Source organism: Mesoplodon mirus (genome assembly GCF_964341445.2).
Source record: "Mesoplodon mirus genome assembly, chromosome: 8".
Lineage (NCBI taxonomy): Eukaryota > Metazoa > Chordata > Mammalia > Artiodactyla > Ziphiidae > Mesoplodon > Mesoplodon mirus.
The window spans coordinates 34,529,222-34,549,793 of record NC_138984.1 but is presented as its reverse complement, the minus strand read 5'-3'; the positions used below and the strand labels follow the sequence as shown (position 1 = coordinate 34,549,793).

General features: G+C 40.8%; 1 protein-coding gene and 1 long non-coding RNA gene across 10 annotated transcripts in view; one reads left to right on the top strand and one right to left on the bottom strand.

Annotated features, from left to right (window-relative positions):
- The window catches only part of ALS2 (alsin Rho guanine nucleotide exchange factor ALS2), an 86,573-nt gene extending 80,180 nt beyond the window's left edge, over positions 1 to 6,393 (bottom strand). For 7 of the 8 annotated variants that reach the window (XR_014294825.1, XR_014294826.1, XM_082630023.1 and 4 more), the window contains exon 1: positions 5,912 to 6,379. The gene's annotated coding sequence lies outside the window, so the exon portion shown is untranslated. Of the gene's footprint in view, positions 1 to 5,911 lie in introns of all 8 variants that reach the window. The other variant, XM_082630021.1, reaches the window with a different exon arrangement.
- A 118-nt stretch (positions 6,394 to 6,511) lies between these two features.
- On the top strand, positions 6,512 to 15,619 carry LOC309809322. Of its 2 annotated transcripts, none has more exons than XR_014294847.1 (4): positions 6,512 to 6,728; positions 8,138 to 8,244; positions 13,879 to 13,956; positions 15,279 to 15,619. It is a non-coding gene; the product is annotated as an uncharacterized lncRNA (long non-coding RNA). The 2 variants fall into 2 exon arrangements; XR_014294848.1 differs by having other exon boundaries at positions 13,879 to 13,989.
- The last annotated feature ends 4,953 nt before the right edge of the window (positions 15,620 to 20,572 follow it).

Below are 20,572 nucleotides of genomic sequence, written 5' to 3'. Positions count from 1 at the left end.
GCCTATATAAATCAACAAGTTCCTACCCTTAAGGAGTTTACATACAAGTACGTTCTATCTTTCTGACTAGAATGATGGCTCTAAGTAGACAGTGCCCTCAAGGCATAAGAAAGCTAACTTAACGCTAGCAAAGCTGGGCCCTTCTACTCTTAGTCTCCTGTCTCATTTATTGGTTTAAAATAAGTGTATTGATTAAAATAGTGAAATAATAGCAATAATTATAGTTACAAGAGTAATGATATTACTGTTTAGAATGACAAGACATTAAGATAGGAAGACAATAAAAATAATGATAAAGGAGCAAACTGTATCATAATGCCTTGAAAAGAATTTGGACATAGAGTGAATCTGACATAAAATTACTACAGATTTCATGCAGTCATTTACACCTTCTCTTTAAAGTTTGAATTAGTTGTGTTTTATTACAATGTAGTAAACCAGAGTTTATATTGTGAATGCAGTAAACAATAATTGAAGACCCTATGGAATTTTACACATGGTAAATGCTTAATAAATATTTGCTTTTAGAGGCTCAGTCTATGTTTACACATGGATTAAGGCAACTTTTGACTCAAACACCTGATTTACAACTAATCTGTACACCAACAACTGCTACTTCCTGGATATCCTGCCACTCTAGCCTTTACCCACCACCGAAGGTTGAGGAACATTCATCTTGCACCTAAGGCTTGACAAACCAACCACCATCAAAGGTGGAGGCCACTTCAAGTCGTAGCCCTCTCAGCCTGAAATGCTGCACTGGAGGCACTGCCTAATACCACTATGGGAGCTGACCAACCCCTTAAATCCTGACCCAGAGTTCAGGAGTTCAGTAAATTAATGCATTAAATAAAGTCAGTAGGCTGGCCTAGAGAGTACTTATTATTTATAATGTTGTTACTAATAGGATAATGCAGTTAAGTCATTGATTCAAAATATATTATAAACTCCTGGAGGTCAGAAACCATGACTTATTCATGGGTACATTCTTGTACCCATGGTAACCACTAGGTATAAGCTGGCTACGCATAAGTGAGTCCTCAGTGGAAGACAACCCTCAATCTTAAGTTCCAGTCCACAGACTTCCAAATGATTAGAAGGTTTCCATGCCTGTTATAAAAGTCAATGTCTGACATGAAAGCAAAGTGTCTTCTCATAATAGAAACTCTCATACATAATTTGCTAATGGTACTTCCTAACAAGGAAGATGCTTTTATTTCATGTCACTTCACAGATATTAGACAACCTAGGAAAGAACAGTCCCTTTCTCCTTAGTACATGGAGACTGTTTCTGGGCAATCAGGGACACTAAGGCTTCACAGTCTCTTTCTCTTTTTACTTATTACTTTTTTTATGGCCTGCTAATTTCACCTTGAAATCTACTAAAACGACACTCTTCTGATTGTTGAGAATCTTCTAAAATGGATATTACTCATGGGAGAGGGGGATAAACATGGTAAAATAAACACCCAGCAAATACCCATTTAGCTCCTTTTTGCACCCACTGCCTACCTCTTTAAAATGCACTTTCTGTAAATACTAAATTCCCATGAAACATTCTGATAAATATTATAATACCAGCAACTGAATTTCAAATTCCCAGGTACTGCAACCATTTATCCCTATTATTACTTGATAGCATATAATTTCTGATATAAATAATTCCTTTAATATTTTGCTACTATTCTTTTACTAAAATGGCCACTTTGTTTAAAAAGGCAATATTACAGAAATACAGTTCAAAGTATGTTGACTTATTTTACCAATCAATAATATCCAGTGCTTAAGGTCAACAAGGGGCCACATAACTGAACAGGGAATACACATGTCAAAATATACTGCTCTGGAGATATAAGTTTCACTTAAGAGTATTTTGAAAGTGCTAATAACAGGTATTCTTGATTAGGAATGAAAATATTGTTTTTAAATGTGTGAGTCATATTAGAGATCAGCTATTAAATTCACTATTTGTTACTCAACCATTTAACGCATTGTCGTCATGTTTACTTAACAGTACCTGTAGAAAGAGCATTATTTTGTTTGAGCAATAACTAGGACACTGGCATTCACAGTATAAAACTCAGGTTTACTACACTGTAATAAAATTTAACCAATGAAAACTTTAAAAAAGTGTTAATGACTACATGATATCTGCAGTAATTTTGGGTTTTTAAAAAATATTTAAATATTTATTTATTTATTTGGCTGTGCAGGGTCTTAGTTGCGGCATGCGGGATCTAGTTTTCTGACCAGAGATCAAACCCGGGCCCCCTGCATTGGGAGTGTGGAGTCTTAACGCTGGACCACCAGGGAAGTCCCTCTGCGGTAATTCTGTATGTGAGTCACTCTGTCAAATTCCTTGCAGGGCTTTATGATACAATGCACTCCCCTATACTTTGAGAGTTCATGATCAGTACACGCCTGCACTTCTCAAGAGTCTCTAGAATTTAAACTCCCCTGCAGCCTTTCAAGAAGGATCATTCCTCATATCCTAAGGCAAGCATCTTCCCAGGAGCACAAGTCAAACAGAAAAGTCCGTCTCCTCTCTTTAGAAAAGCTTTACATAGTGGAGCTGCACTGGCACATTCTTTTCACCGCGGGGAGAGAAGCTACAAAGTAAAAAAAAGAAAGCATATCGGGAGAGAGCCCCGATTATATATAAAAATTCTAAGGTGCTAGTTTCACAAACTATCTTAACCATTCACAAATCTGTAAAAAAATTAATAATAATGTACAAATCCATGTACCCATGATTGAGTTTGAACAAATATTAACATATTTTCATATTTGCTTAAGCTCCCTTTAAAATAGAAGAAAAAGTTATACGTAGATTTGGGACTTCCCTGGTGGTGCAGTGGTTAAGAATCTGCCTGCCAATGCAGGGGACACGGGTTCGAGCCCTGGTCCGGGAAGATCCCACATGCCGCGGAGCAACTAAGCCCATGTGAAACAACTACTGAGCCTGCGCTCTGGAGCCCATGAGCCACAACTACTGAGCCCACGTGCCACAACTACTGAAGCCCGCGTTTCTAGAGCCTGTGCTCTGCAACAAGAGAAGCCACCGCAATGAGAAGCCCACGCACTGCAACGAAGAGTAGCCCCTGCTCGCCGCAACTAGAGAAAGCCTGCGCACAGCAACGAAGACCCAACGCAGCCAAAAATAAATAAATAAAATAAAATAAATTTAAAAAAAAGAAAATTTATATATAGATTTGAAGGAGCTCTACCCAAACCTTCCTTCTCCAGAGTTACCCACTATTCCTAAAGTTAATGTGTCTTATTTCTATGTATATTCTTATACTTTTATGTACTCTCACTAGATACATACATATCAATAAACAGTAATATGCTATACTGTTGCAAAACTCTATATAAATGCATAATACAGTATTCATATATCCTTTGGCAACTTGCTTTTTTTACTCAATATTATGTACTTGAAATGTATCCATGTTATAAACAAAGATCTAGTTTATTCATTTTTACCAAGGGATAGTATTCCATTGCATGAATAAACCATAGTTTATCCATTTCCCTACTAAAGTACAGCTGGATTGTTCTACTTTATCACTATTTTAAGAGCTGCTATAATCATCTTTGTTAGATGTTTGCTTGGGCAATTGCCCCAATTTTAGTTAAGAATTCGGCTCAACAAAAATTTAGGTTGCGGAAGAAAAGAACCCTTAGAATGAAAGTAAATTCACCCAGATTCCATTGACCCAGTCTTTCTTTTCATAGGAGTTGAGAAAACTGTACATTTTTCTTCAAAACCAAACTCTATGAACTGTACAATAAAAGAGTAAGTCTACAAGAGCCCCCAAAAGTACTCAATACATCTCTGATCTGAATATTTGTGCTCTATTCACGTGGATCAATTAATTCACCTACTTCACCAATTGTTCAGCTCTTCTGTCACTTGTGTGATGCTGGCAAACATCAAGACAGAATGTAAAGATGGCACCATTACATCTATAGACGAACGGGAAATGGGAATAGGAAAATAAATGTAATGCTAAAAAGGACCACGTCATAATTGGTTGCTATTTGTGGTTACCACGCATTTTCTTAAGGATTGATATCCTTAAGAAATCTACTTTCTTATAACTGATGACTGAATTAATTGGTCATTTATGAAAAGTTAAAAGAAAAAATATGTTTAAAAAAAACTCTACCAGAAATATCTATATCCCTAATACAGTTAGAGTATGTGGTAGGTTTAATTCCACAAAGTTATTAAAATCCTCACAGCATTCCTCTGAGTGTCGGAGAAAAGGGCTCAACCTCACACTACATCAAAGCAAGGCTTCTTCTACACCAGCTCAAAAATCACCACTCTCTACCTTCCTTCCTAATTTTTTAACTCATACCTTACTTAGTCTCATATTAATAAAGAATTATAAAAGGTTTTTACAACTCAGTCATATTCTTTGGAAATACCTTTAGAATGGACCCAGCAATACTGCATTTAACCCATGTTTTTCATGAAAATGTGTAAGATTGATAGTACTCTTCCCATCTAATCACATGAAAACTAAAATCAGTTCTCAGTGAGGTTGTTACCATACCTTTTGCTTCTTTGACAGTCAAAATGCCCAAAGTAAGTCAATGACAACCTAAATTCTGAAAGGCTGAAATTTGGAGAAAAGAGATTCCAGTTCACATTGTATAAATCAACTTAAAAAATAAGGGGCTCACATAATGCCACTCAAATCACCCCCCAACAAATTACGTGTTTGGTTCTTTATGTTCTGCATCATCTTTTCAAATTTTAATATTGTGAATCAGCTTTTAACATTTCTTGCTATAGCTATGAATCTTAAGTCTGCCAATACTAGTCATAGTTTGGAAACTAAGTAATAAATTCAAACTAGGTATAGATTCCATCAGCATTTTCCACATTAAAAGGTTCTAATGGAACACCAAAGTTGCTACAGACCAACCTGAAATTATATTTTCTCTAAATATACACCTATATCATAAACCTATCTGGAAACTATCCCTTGATTTTAAAAAGTAAACTATAGTTCTTTTCTAAAAAAGTATTCAGTTCTCTTTCACATCATTTAGAAAACAGTGAGTCAGTGGATCATGATGTAGTGGAAAAGGAAATGACTTATAAAAATGGCTAATATGTATTGAATATCTACATACAGTGCCAAGCACTACAAAAAAAAATATGATACATGAACCATTACATGTAAAGGTACCATTATGAGGAAGGTACTTTTATACCCGATTCAGAGTTAAGGAAATGGAGGCAGATAAGTAACTTGCCCAAACTCAAAGATGTAAGTGTATGTGACTCCAGGTATGCTCAGGTCTAAAGCACCTCACCACTATGCTTGTATTATCAAGATTAAAATACTGTAATCTACTGCAAGAGCAAATTTTTCACTCCTTAAATTCTTAATTTTATTCTTTAAAGCCTTTTAAAGAACATTTACAGCCACCAACAAATCCAAAAGGCAACAGACTAAGGATCTGCGTTTGTGTTCAACAGTGATTTCCTTTTCCATTCTAAACCAAAAAGAGAATACTCTACTTGGATAAGCCACTTCAGCCTGTGTGCTTTTGCTCTTCCCTCATCAACAAAGACCTAAGCAGTACAACACTTCGGCGAACCTACACTTGTCTGTCTCCAAAGTAGCGCTATTACACAGAGGACCAACACCACCGTCAGGACCATTTCCTTACGACAGCCCCTATGTTATTCTGTTCCTATCTTCACTTAAAAGAACTTAACCACCCTCTGCTGGATAACTTGACACGACAAAGGACTAAGGCTAAACTACTAATGCTTAATATCAAAGTCATTTTCTTTTTCCACAACCGCCTTTTCAAGCCAGCAAAACCCTCGGTTCACCCTCCACCGCGATCTGCATCTAGGAACAAACCCACCTGGGACACTCACCAAGGTTCGCCGCCAGGGACCCCGGTTTATCTGGTCGGCGCCTAGAGCGGGCATTCAATAAATCCTCCTGAATGAATTGGTGGAAGGCAGCGTGGGGGGAGGCGGGAAGGAGGGCGCGAAGGAATTTCAAGACCCTGAGATCTCTGCAGTGGCGCCCGGTCTGGGGAGGAGGAACCGGGGCGACTGGGAGAACCTGGAGCCGTGGGGTGCTCCTCGACAGGCAGGTCTGTTGGTCGGACGCTGGCTTGGGAAGACGCGGGCGCCGTCTCCGTGGGTCTCCGCAGCGCGCTCCCGGGCCTCGGCCTGCGCCTCCCCCTTTCTCCCGGACCCCGGCCTCCCGCACGCTGGAGGCCCCGGCCGATCAGCCCTCCGAAGCCACGGGTCAACCCAGGACCCGCGCTCGCTCACCTGCCGCTCCCGCTACAGCACCCCGGTCTGCATCCGGCGCGAGCCTGGCAGTCCCGCGGGCCCGTGAGATCAGCTGATTCACGGGGGCGGGGCTTCTGGGCAGGGGCTGGGCGGCGAGCGAGTGTGAAGGCCGATCACTCCCGACGTAGGTGGGGTTAGATGCCAACGGAGTCTGGTAGGGATCAAAATTACTAAGGGGGCGTTAGACACCGCGGGCAACGTTCCCGAGGTACTGCCTTTCCCTTAGGACCAGGCAGAGCCACGACTCCTAAAATGCACTTGGGCAATGACGTAACGTGGCGTCGCCAGGGCCTAACTACCCGAGCGGTTCCATGGTAACAGATGGTGAGGAGAGTGGTTGGGAGCTGCAGTCATTTTGCTGCTACCCCAGACTGCTGTAGTCCGAAGGGTAAGTTCGCTACTCTTGACAGTGAAAGGGCTAAAATGTCTTCAGACTGCTTCTATAGACTGTACCCTAATGGTAGTCACTTCCTCCCCCGAGAATGACGTCATCGCCAGGCGGCTGGGATTGGCGCTAGTATCCGCACTTTTTACTACTTCGTTGCAACCCCGAAGGATGGAGTGTGGTAGGAAGGAATGAGTTGGCCTCTCCTGTGATCCCCGCTGAGCTCTCCCGTATACAATCTGAGTAACGGCAGTTTGTTTACTCAGCACACAGTTTCACGACTGTCTGCTTGTTGCAGTCACAGCCCCACCACGACTCAGCTCGCGCCCCCTAAGTCCCCTCGTGAAGATTTTCCCGAGCCGCCACTCATGACAGTGGGTGCAAACTCTACTGCTGGGCAGTGTGCCATCGCTGGACCTGTAAACCTGTATTCAGACCATCAGCGAAAGATGTGCAGTCAGGGTCTGAAACTCCTGTGCATAAATGGTCTGTTAAGTTCACCAACATCCTCAACTCGATTGCCTCCTTGATCCTCCATCACCTGCAAAACCGTTAGTCTACAACAGTTCAACCAACCTTGTACTCTCTTGCACCACTGCTGGAAAAAACATAACCCTGAGGATTGGTACCACTGCAGACCAAGGGTGTCCAGCTTCAGTCAGGACTACCATGTGGCCAGGCAGTCTTGTTAAGCCCCAAATTGTCCTTAACACATTGCTGTTCAGAATTTCTCCTATCCCTATCCCCTGTTCTTCCCAACCTGTACACTCTCCTAACTTCTTATTGAACTCTACCCACCCACCCTCTTTGGTAAAAATTTTAAAAAATAAACTTTGCCTCCTACATTTCTAAGGAAAATGAGACCCCCCCCCCCAGGGATGAATTTCCTTAACTCCCAGCAGCCGCTATCACAAAGCCTACCTGCAGCCCCAGCCTTCCTTTCCTTCGCCCTCTTTCTCCTTAAAAGTGTTCTGTCCTCTCAAGGTTAATCCCTTCCAATCCACTTAGAGGCTTGCTCCTTTACTTATTGCTTCCCTTTTGTGTATTTTCAACCTCCCTGTCTCTTGTTACTCTTACTGCTAAGGACATGAGCCTGTTCCTGCATTTCCATCTTTAATTTCTTTTTCCTTTGTCCTCCTTTCTTTTACTTTCTGACCTCCCAATCTTCCTCCTCCCAATCTGCAGTCTGTGCTTTTTCAGGTCTACTGAAACCAGTAATCACCTTCTAATTTTGAAAGCTAATGATACATTCTAAGGATGGAACCATTCTATGCAACCATTTAAAAGAAGGAGAATGCTCTGTATGTATTGATGTGGAATGATCTGGAAATTAGGTTAAGAGAAGAAATGCTAGATGCTGAATCATGTGAATTGTATTCTACCAGTTACATGTTATGTATGTCTTTTCACAGGAAGAGAAAGAGAGAGGATATATATCCTTGTCTTTGTATATTCATATCTTGGCTCTGACAGGATGCATTAAAGTGACTAACACTGGGGAGGAAAATTGGGAACAAAGGTAGGAAAAAAACTCACTTTTCACTCTATGCCATATTGCACTATTTGAACTTGTAACTTTACAAATATAGTTTGAATATGCTTTTTTAAACTTATTTTTAAAGCTTTTAAATCTGAAAAAAAGGTACAATTTTCATTCTTATCTTCCTTTCCCTCTTTTCCTCCTTGTTTTCTGGGATGCATTCCTTCTGGGTTTTCTCCTACTTCTCAGACCTTTCCTTTACATTTTCAGACTCTTTCTTTCACTTGTCCCTTATGTACATGGACTAAATAAATATTTATTACACACTTATTATGTGCCAGGCACTGTTCTAAGCACTAGAGAGACACAACAATTAGCAAAACAGATAAGAGTGCCTCCTCTCATGGAACTTGCACTCTGGTGGTGTGGAAGATAGTCTCCAGCGATGGCCACCATCAGTTACCCTTCATGTATAGAAATGCCACTCTTGACATCAAGACATGAAATCTATAGCCTTTTCCCCTGAATATGGGCTAGCCTATGGTCGTTTTCCCAACTAATAAAACGTGACAGAAATGAAGTTCTGATACTTCTGAATCAAGGCCTTAGAAAGAACTGGCAGCTTCCACATCCCCGTCTGAGAAGCCAGCTGCCTGCCATGCTCCAACTATACTATAGATTGATAAAAGACAATATGAAGAGATAGGCCACATGGAAGAGCATTAAGGTGCCAGTCTTCTGGGACCTTCCAAGCCAGCCCAGTTACTGGCTGAATGCAGCTAAGTGAGTGACACCAGCTGACATCAAGGTGAGTGTAACAGCCTAGTTAAGCCCTGCCTGAATTTCTGACCCACATTCTCAAGAAATAGTAACTTGTTGCTTTGAGCCTCTAAGTTTGGGGGATGGTTGGTTATGCAGCAATAACTGAGACAAGTGGGAAGAGTGAGAGGTAAACAAATACGGCAGTGACTAGGGCTACAAAGAAGCAAAATAGTATAGCAGCTAAAAGCACAGCCTGGGTTCAGATCTCAGCTCTAGCACTTACTAGCTTAATGACCTTGGCACAAGTTATTTAACCTCTATGTACTGCTGTTTCTTCATCCATAAAGCAGGGATCGCAAAGTCAGCTACTTTATAGGGTGATATGAGGACTAAATATAAAGTGCTTAGAATGCTACCCGGCATATAAGTGCTATATAAATGTTGTTATTTTGTATGAACAATAAAGAAATGTAAGGGAATAGACAGGGAAGAGTGCAATTTCATGTAAGGTGTGCAGGGCAAGCCCCTTTTCCAAGAAGACATCTGAACAGAGATCTAAAAGGAAGTGAGGGCACAAGCCATGTGACTATCTGACACTCCAGGCAAAGGGAATAAGTAACTGTGAAGCCTAGGGGGGCAGTGTGGCTAGAGCTGAATGAGAAGAGATTGAAAGAGGCTGAATGAGGCTAGAGTTAAATGAGAAGAGGTTGAAAGGTAAGAGATAAGATCAGGTAGACAATGATCTGGTAGTAGGAGCAGATCCTCTGGGCCATGCAAAGGATGGAAAGGACTTTAGGTTTATCTGAATGATAAGAGCAACCATTGGGGCTTTGAGCAGAGGGTGTTGTAATCTGGCTTCTGTTTTAAAGGGATGGTTCTTCTGCTCTGTGGAGAGTGATCGTAGTGTAGGAGTTTAAGAGCGGAAGCAGGGAGAGCTGAAAGAGGCTATTGCAGTACAGTTGTCCCTCAGTACCCATGGGGGATTGGTTGCAGGACCCCTGTGGATACCAAAATCTGCAGACACTCAAGTCCCTTATAGAAAACGGTGTAGTATTTGCATATAACCTATGCACATCCTCCTGTATACTTTAAATCACCTCTAGATTACTTATAATACCTCATACAATATAAACATTATATAAATGGTTGCCTGGAACAGCAAATTCAAGTTTTTCTTCTTGAAACTTTCTGGAATTTTTTTTTCAAATATTTTCGATTTGTTGTTGGTTGAATCGGTGGATGCAGAGCCTGCAGACACAGGAGGGCCAAGGCAAATAGTTACGATGGCTTGGCCTAGGATGGCAGTGGAGGAGAAGGTAAAAAGGAGTTGGATTCCTGATATATTTTGAAAGTGGAGCCTACAGTATTCGCTCATGGATTAGAAATGAGCAACTGAGACAAAAAGAAGAATTAAGGCCTGAGTTATTGGTAAAAATGCACTGTTGTTTACTGAGATGGAAAAGACTGGGGAAAAAAGTATGTCTGGGGATATAGGGAGGAAGTACCAAGTATTCATATTTGAACATGTTATAGATTATATTGCTAGTAAGCATCTGAATGGAAATGCCAAGTAGACAATCGCATATATAAGTCTTGTGTTGAGAAGAAAGATCAGGGCTAGAGATAAAATTTAGGAAGTTGTCCACGGAAAAGATAAGCAGCCTGAGGCCCAAACTCTATTTAGAGATTAAGAAGATAGGGAGGATCTAGCCCAGAATCCTGCTAGGTTCTTTGAGAGGAGAATTTACTTGTGTTTGAGAAATAGAAAGAAGGCAAAAGTATCTAGCACAGAGGGAAGAGTGGTAGAACGTGAAGTTGTAGTGATCATGTGAGGGTTGGTAGGCCAGGATATGAGTTTGCTTTTTATTCTAAATGCAAGGGGAATCATCAGACAGTTTTAAGTGGGGAAGTGACCTGATTATATTTATATTTTTGAAAGTTCATTCTGCCTAGTACTTTATGTATACCTCCAATTTCATTACACAGAATATTAAAAAGAAGTTTACTCAAGGGTTGAGATTTAGTAATATTAATATTTTTAAATTTCATTCTGACTGAATAGTTTACAGGAGAGTAAGAATTGAAGCAGGGAGACCAAGGAGAAGGTATTTCATTAGGCCAAATGAGCGATGATGATGACTTGGACTAGGGTGATAGCAGTACAAATTGAGAATTAGGTAGATTTGAGAGTAGAATTGTCATGATTTAGTGATGGATTAGACATAATTTTGATTCGTATCCTGCCTGGGTTTTTTCTTGAGCAAGTGATTCATGGGCATTCTGTTTTCTAAACTGGAGAAGACTAAGGAGAAGCATTTGGCATGGTTCAAGAGGTCTGTTTTTGGCATATTGACTTTGGGATACATTTTTGGCATCCAAGTGGAAATATCAAGTTGGAAGTTGGGGTTCTAGGGAGAAGTCAGGTCTGGAGATAGAGATTTGAGTCATTTGCACATAGGTGCCATTCAGAGCTAAAGGGACTAGATGAACTTACCTGGGAAGAAAGTGTTGATAGGAAGGTGTAGATAAGGCTGGGACTAAGTACTGGGTTGCCCAAGCTTGGAAGTTGAGCAGAGGAGGAGGAGCCAGGAAGGATGATTGCAAAGGAGTCCCAGAGAGGTAGGGGGGAAAACTAGGAAAGTGCCCACTTCCCAGAAATCAAAGAGACTTTCAGAAAGGATGGCATGATAAACGGTGTTGAATGCTGCTAAATGGTAAAGTAAGATAAGGTATGAGAAGTGATCTGATAAGGTGGAATCTCTGGTGACTTGGTGTGAAGAAAAGAAATGTTGCCTGCCATTCCAATTCTACAGGAATCAAGCCATTAGCCACTGCAGTTGCCCACTGACAGTGCACCCTGAGGGAAATTCAGGATGGAGGAAAACAGGAAACATTCTGGGCCTTGGATATACTGGCCCTTAGATAATTAAGATGCATATCTAAGGAAAATTTTCAAATGACCCCAGATTCTTGCTTATTCCCATACATAGAAAAGCACTAAAATCATTAACTTCAGTTATCTGTTCTTTGTGATTAGCAGTAATCTTTTGATGCTTGACTACACGTTTTTCCCAGTTAAAAAAGTTCGTATGGGGCTTCCCTGGTGGGGCAGTGGTTGAGAGTCTACCTGCTGATGCAGGGGACAGGGGTTCGTGCCCCGGTCCAGGAAGATCCCACATGCCGCGGAGCGGCTGGGCCCGTGAGCCATGGCCGCTGAGCCTGCTCGTCCGGAGCCTGTGCTCCGCAGCGGGAGAGGCCACAGCAGTGAGAGGCCCGCGTACAGGAAAAAAACCAAAAAAAAGTTCATATGTATATCCCGGCTCCTCCCTTACCTTTTCAGAGGAGTTCCTCAGAACTCTCTGAGAGGCTGTCTCCCAGGCTATTGTCCTCAGTAAGTTCCCTGAATAAAACTTAACTCACAACTTTTACGCTGTGTATTTTTCTTTCAGTAGACATTGACAAGAGCAGGTTCCGTGGAGCAATAGACAAAGAGGCTTTACTGGGGGTGAGTTTAAGAAAGAATAGGAGGTGAGGTAGCCGGGACATCTCCTTCAAGAAGTTTTGCTGTGAAGTGGAATAGAAAACTGGGGTAGTAGTTGGAGGGGACTGTGATGTTAAGGTATAGAACGGATACCCAAAACCCAAGCATTTAAAAAAACAGATAGGGGGCTTCCCTGGTGGCGCAGTGGTTGAGAGTCTGCCTGCCAATGCAGGGGACACGGGTTCGAACCCCGGTCTGGGAGGAGCCCACATGCCGCGGAGCAACTAGTCCCGTGAGCCACAATTACTGAGCCTGCGCGTCTGGAGCCTGTGCTCCGCAACGGGAGAGGCCACCATAGTGAGAGGCCCGCGCACCGCGATGAGGAGTGGCCCCCGCTTGACGCAACTAGAGAAAGCCCTCACACAGAAACAAAGAGCCAACGCAGCCATAAATAAATAAAGAGAAAAATTTAAAACAAAAAACAAAAAACAAAAAAAACAGATAGTTGATATGAGAGCAAACCCAGATTTCCCATTGGAAATAAACTGACCTTGCAAGGAAAAAAAGAAAAGATATCCAAACATGTCTTTCTAGATATTGTCATAGACAATACTGTCAGCACACAACCTGAGTTGAATTTAGTTATAAATATAAGCTCTTTTAGCATGGCATGTATTACACTAATTGGCAAACCTATATGTCTCTCTTGTTAGATTCTAAGGTCCCAGACAGTATTTTTCTTATTTTTTAATTCTCTAGAGACTAGCAACAGTGCCTTAAACTTAATAATTATTCAATAAATTGTTTATTGAGATCTAGCAATTTAACAATTTGTTGAAATGCAGTTCATTGAAATAGACATAAGTGCTTGCCTCTTCTGCCAGCTACCCTGACTGACATAGGATCTTGTTCCTATTCTCTGATTGATTGCCCCCTGGGAGGAATTGAGGCATGATTCTCCCACTTTCCTGTCTTTAAAAGTGATGAAATAAAATTCATATTTAATGGCAAGATGAGGAAAATTAAAACATAAAATTTTTCTTTGCCCATTTGGGCCTCCTCACTTCCCTTTAGTGTGTATTTTGCATCTATATTAACCAGACCTCCTTAGGAGATACCATTCCTTCTTAATCTCATCAAGGGTCAGGACTCCTTAGGAGATAACCTTCCTTCTAAATCTTGTAAGGGGCCATGAAGATCCATGACCCACTATTCACTTCGTACATGTAGATCTGTATTGTGTAAACTGTCAACAATATGTCATTTGACATATGTCATTTGACGTATAATATAACCCTTTGTCTCAAAAACTTGTATAGCTGTACTTTGCCCTCTAATGGGTGGAACAGTCCTCAGAGCTTTCTGGAAGACTGTCTCCCAGGTTATAATCCTCAGATTAGCTTGAATAAAATTTTCTATTTCTTTCTTAGATTGGCTGTTGACTAATGTTTCTGTTGGCGAAAGTCCTACAAGAATCCTTCTGGGCTCAAAGGGCAAAAGGATTGAAGGTGATGGTTTACCTGCCCTGAGGCAATCCATGGGTGAGTGTGTGAATGTGTGTGAGGGGTGATTAGTGGTAATGCACTCTCTGAAGGTAATGATAGTTGGACTAATTTTAATAATATTGCAATATAATATATTTTGTAATATACAATTTGCAAAATGCTTCATATGTGTGCTTTATCCTCAGAACAACCCCATGATAGGTAATTATTCCTAAAATACAGATGAAGAAACTGAGGCCCACTGACTTGTCCAAGTTAATCTAACTACTCTTAAGTGGCAGAGGGATTCAAACCCAGGTCTCCAAATCTGGATCTCCAAACTCCAAGTTCTCTGTTTTGTCCCCCACTTCAACTCCAACTGGATCAATGTGTTGAATATAGAGTTCAGGACTAAGATTAAAAAGTAGGGTTCCAAAAGAGGATGACAGAGGATGACAGAAAAGAAGTAACAGAGGCAGTGAAGGCCAGTATTAGAAACTGAGAATAAGACCCATGGGAGGGCAGGGTTCAGGGATATGCCTCAGAGTAGGATCAGAATGAACAATAAGTGAACACTGATTTTAGGCTCCCATCCTCTGTATGAATGTGAATATGTGTAGGGGTGCATTCATACACATATGTACATGCTGTTATTTAATTTAACAGCCATTTAATAGGAATCTGGAAGGAGTATAAGATATAGTTCATTCCCTCAAAGAATGTTTCTCTCAACTTGTTAGGAAAACATTAAAAGTAGTTATTAGAGTGTTCAGACAATCAGTGATCCAGGAGCTCATCCTTGGAAGAGATGGGGGTACAGAGTGGGGAGAATCAAAGAAGCAAGGAAAGGTTTCCAGCAGAGATAGAACCTCAGCCAGGACTTGAAGGATGGATAGGTACAGGGGAGGGAAGAACGTGTCAGTGGAGAGACATGAAGGTTGAGTCAGAACAGCAGGGAAGATGTGTTGGACACTACTGGTGTGACTACAGTGACGAGTAGGAGGATGAGTGGGGAATAGTGGTGGGTGAGGCAGGATAGAGTCAGGTTGTCTGAAGCCAAGCTTCAGGAATTTAGACTTGATTTCATAGGTAACTAAGGGTCTGTGAGGATGTTTAATCAGAAATGATCAAAGAGGAATTTTAAAAGTATACCACAGAAACATCTCCTGGGCTTTCAAAGTAAAGCTGTAGTCTGTGTTTTTTATTCTACTTAACCATTAAAACAGAGGCTGTGTGTATGTGTGTGTGTGTGTGTTACACTTTTTATTCTTACTGAATTAGATTACATTTCTCTCCCAAGTTAAATAGGTAGTTTAAAACAACTTACCCCTGTGTTTTTAAAAAAGGATGCTGAGATTCTAAATGGCTGAGATTTTAGAAAAGGGGTACCCAAATCTCATTGACATCTGGGAGCATTTTACTCTGTGGCTGAACTTCATGTAAGAAGATAATGACCAAGATGAGGAGCAAAGACCTGCTGACGACATATTGTAATTTGGGGGAATGGTTTAAAAAGAAATGCTTTTACTCACCTCATAACAAAAATAGTGGATTAAATGACTGACCACCAGATGTAGGTAAGCAGATGCTAACTTGTTATTTTTTAAATGGAAGCACATAGATGTATGAGATATGTTGAGACATATATCAATAAATCCTATATTATGACACAGAAGTAACCATTAGAGCAAGCATATTTTAATAAAAAAGTAAATATCTATGTTTAAATGAAATAAAACCTTGCCTGAATTTCTTTAAAAACAAATTCTTCTGGATCTGAGTTATTGTTGTGTAATATGTGCCTAATAATGTTACACTTCTCTCTCTTATTCTTTCCTTACCTTAGTTTTTTGAGGAAACCCATTCTACTGGCATAGCTTAGCTTTCTGATCTCAAGCTGGGCATTACAAGTCACTGTTTTTCCTAAAAGTAAAGAGCAGTAGTTTGGGCTAAAGGGCCTCCTTCCTTGGTGTGTATTACACATATAACATGTAAATTGTTATAAATATTTAAAGAAAGCATTTAGCCCCCAGCCTACAGAAAATAGCATCTCAAATATTTATTTGCAGATGAGTTTTTTGAAACTTAGAACATGTTTTCCCATAGTAACAGTGAGGTAAATAATGGATTAGTCCTGGACTAATCTACAAATATTATTTGATTTATGATGTCATTCAAATAATGTGCATTTGCAATTAAAAATATAACTGAGGTGGGACTTCCCTGGTGGCACAGTGGTTAAGAGTCCGCCTGCCAATGCAGAGGACACAGGTTCGAGCCCTGGTCCAGGAGGATCCCACATGCCACAGAGCAACTAAGCCCGTGCGTCACAACTACTGAGCCTGCACTCTAGAGCCACATGCCACAGCTACTGAAGCCCGTGCGCCACAACTACTGGAGCTCGCACACCTAGAGCCTGTGCTCCACAACAAGAGAAGCCACCACAATGAGAAGCCTTCTCGCTGCAACTGGAGAAAACCCACACACAGCAACGAGGATCCAACACAGCCAAAAACAAATTAATTAATTAAAACAAATATATATATATGTATATATATAACTGAGGGACTTCCCTGGTGGTCCAGTGGTTAAGACTCTGTGCTTCCAATGCAGGGGGTGTGGATTGGATCCCTGGTGGGGAACTAAGGTCCCACATGCCATGCCATGGGGCCTATGTATATGTGTATATATATATATACCTGAAATCAATACTTCTGCAATATTTTACAATTTAAAAAACAAGAAGGAAAACACCTTGGTATTGAATGAATAATTTTTCATGAATGCTGGTAGTTAAAGAAAGGCAGGTTTTAAGGGTCAAGGAGAAAAGTTGGATGAAAGTTTTGGATTTCCAGAGTGGGAAGCAGCGCCCCATATTGCAACCCGAGCAACAGGAAAAACCTGCGCCCTTATACCTACATGGATCTAAATATCCTCCCATATTTTTTAATCAATCAGAAAAAGTTAATAAAAACCCTATAATTTGGAAAAACATAGATAGATAGATAGATAATAGATAGATAGGGATAAAATGCCACATTGCCAATCTGCTTGCACACCCCTGTCAATCAGCCCTCATAAACTCACAGCTGGTTGGGGTGTGGGAGGAAGGGCGGGGCTCAGCAGCCACGCTGTAGGGGCCAGTGGTTGATTGGAAATGACTGCTCTGTGTGTGCAGAGATGAGCGGTGGTAAATAAACAAGCAACAGCTTGTCTTTGTTTAAAATGTTAATACTGTATTCTGTTCATCATGGATTTTTTGCATTAATTTTTATTTTAATTAAAAAAATTTTTATATTTAAAAATATTGCATCAAAAATATTGCATCAAGATTATTTATCATTTTCATTTGTTTTGATTACTGAGGGTTGGTTTGTTTGTTCATTTTTGGTGCCCCCCGCTTCTTCCCCAATCGGGCACTGGATGGTGGGAAGCAATGAGAAAGGAAATTGCACGGGGCTTCCTTGGTGGTGCAGTGGTTGAGAGTCTGCTTGCCGATTCAGGGGACACGGGTTTGTGCCCGGGTCTGGGAAGATCCCACATGCCGCGGAGCGGCTGGGCCCGTGAGCCATGGCTGCTGAGCCCGCGCGTCCGGAGCCTGTGCTCCACAATGGGAGAGGCCACAACAGTGAGAGGCCCGCGTACCGCAAAAAAAAGAAACGAAACTGCACAAGGGTCTCCCCAGGTTAAACTTTTCTTCCTTTCTTTCTTTTTCTCTCTCTGTCTCTGTGTCTTCCTCTCCCCCCTTTTTTTGCTTCTTCCCTCTCTCCCTCTCCCCACCACCACCTTTCCCTCCCTCCCTTTCTTTTTAATTTTTTAAAATACTTTTCTTACTCTAGGTCTCCAGCCCATCAGCTTTCCCCTAGCTGTTACTGAAGGCTCTGCCCTGGCCAGGAGCTAACTGGCTTCTGGGGGACTGGGAGCTGGGGAGGGCTCAGTATTTCTGAGAGGAAGAGGCCTAATCGATTTGTACAGGTTTAAAAACACTTAATTTTTTTTTTAATGTGGTTAAATCCTCTAAATTTCAGAGCCTTGGAGCCAAGTTTGGTTTGCCCAGCCCTAGTCACTGCTAGGCTTATGTATATGATAAGGGCAAGTTGGAAGATTAAGAAAAACTTATGAAGTAACTGGGTGAGGAGAAGGAAAAAAAAAAAAAGATTTTTTAAAACGGATACGTGTAAATTGGAGAAAGATTGCCTGAAGTGGAATCACCGTGGCTGTGAGTGGCAACGTCCAAAGAAAATTGAGGTGAGTGTGTGGTGGAGGAGGTTGGGGCATTCTCTTGAGGAAAAAAGACGTTTGGAGGGAGGAAAGGTCGAGTTGGCCAGTTCTCCATCCTGGCCACCTGGTGGTGCTGTCGGTACAAGGCCGGCTGCTTTCCGGAATGAAAGACTAGATGGGGATCAGGCATCCTGAACAGAGATGGGGAGAGGGGGTCTCAGAGTGGGCCACACAGTTTGTGGGTATAAGAAATTTACAAGTCAGGTTTTTGTAAGTTGTGTTTGTTTGTATTTACAGACCCACAATATACACATATTATAAAGTAATAGTAATTGCAGGAGACGGTTTCAAACAGTTCTAAAACTACTGTAATACTTTTAGTACTCTGGAGAGTGCTACGCTTCAGCATGAAAAAGGATGGGTTTTCGGGCTAGACCATTTTACTCTGACAGCAAGAAACCTTAGGACAATGTTAAAGATTATGGGAGCATTTTAGTCCATTTTTCACAGAAATTAACAATGGCAAGTTGTACAGCGGTAGCATTATTTTTAGTCACCGGCCTGAGCACTTCTTTAGTGGACTATGTTCTCACTGTAAACTGACTGCTAGGGGCTACTGGGAAGAGGTGCAGATCGTGCTGAAGACCACAGGAGGAAGACACTTACTTCAGCCTCTGCTTTCAGGGATGCATGTTTCCTGTCAGGAAGTTCTTTCACATGGCTTAGAGTACCATTCTGGGTACCAAGAAACAAAATTCCTGTCCATGTACAAGAGAACACTGTGCTGAGTTAATGGACCCACTGTGTGTCAGGGAAAAGGGTGCTCATAGCACCTGGGTGCTCATTGTGTGGAGACTGGTTAAGAGCACAGATCCTAGAATCAATACCAGTGAGTTTAAATTCTAATTGTGACACTTTATACTCTAAAAAATGTGGGGCAATCCTCAGTTTTCTCATCTAAAATTGGGGGAATAAATATGTCACAGAATTAAATGAGATAATATATATATGAAGTGCTTGGTTAGAACAGATCAAAAAATGGTAGCCATATTAGGTGGCAATGCCTAATGAAAGAACAGAGGACCAAGAACAGGCGTGGTAAGTCTTTGGTATGACATTATCTCCCAACTCTTAATGTATATCAAGAAGGAAAATGGTCAAGTAGGTTTAAGGTATAGACATCAGAGCTTTTCTGCTTTGGTTTAAATCCTGGCTCCACCACTTTTTTCTTGTGTAGCCTTGGGCAAATTGTTTAATGCTTCTGACTACAGAACAGTTATGAGGAAATACAAGTAAACCATGTGTTTGCCTTATTATTATTGTCATTTGTTTTCTACCTTTAGCCAGAAGACTTGGACTAAATATGTGACTAGTTGCCTCACCATGGAACCTGTTTATGCTATAAATACAAATCTATTCTTTATAAAAAGAACGTGAAATCACTCTTCTTAAAAATCGTATTATTTCATAATATATTAAAAATCAAAAATAAAATATAAAATTGGTGTCCCCCATTTTATTGGGCACCAAATCATCACTTCAAGTCATTTCTTGAATTTTCCCTTAATACATTCAGACTCAAGAAATTAAGACAAACAAACAATGATACAAATGCAAATAACAACAGAGAAAACATCTAGTCTGTAGAAGCATAATTTTATTTTTTGCTTATACGGGAAATAGCGTCTTTCCATTTTCCCTGCGTCTACAGATATCCCAAGGATTCCTAAAGTTTTAGACAAAGGGTCCTCTTTAGGTATAGCGTTCAGTGTAATTTTATACTTTCATAGGCTAAGCCATTCTGTCACAGGAACACCTTGCAATTAGATTTCTTTACCTGCTTGTGAAATGTCTTTTTTAACCTGTCATTGCTTTCCAGTGGTTTTAAGATATGGACCTATACATATGGAATCACTCAGCATTCCTCAGCATTCTATCTGTAGTTCACAGTTTTGATTCACAGCACATAAGGCCAGGATGCGAGGAGCCTAGTATCAGAGTCAGGGGCACAGAATTTCAGTCTAGAAAATTGTGACTGGGGCATCTGGCATTTCTGAGCAGAAATTCCCAGGGCTCCAAAATTGTCTTCTTAAATCAACGAGAACTTGTGAAATTTGGAAATATGGCCATCTTGCTCCACATAATTCCTAATTAACTCATCAGTTTTGAATTTTACTCTTTCTTGAAGGCAATAGAAGTAAAATATAACACTAGGATTTACACCATCAGCTTCATTGCGAAAACTGAGTACAAGTAAACAAATAGCACACTAATAGGCAATAATAGTATGATGTAAATAAAGACCACAGATGCATGTAAAGGTGCAAAGGAGACCCGGATGCCATGTGTTTGCAGTTCTGCTTACTGTCAGCAGACAGCACTCTCAGCATATGGAAGTGTCAAGTTAAAGAACTCCAGG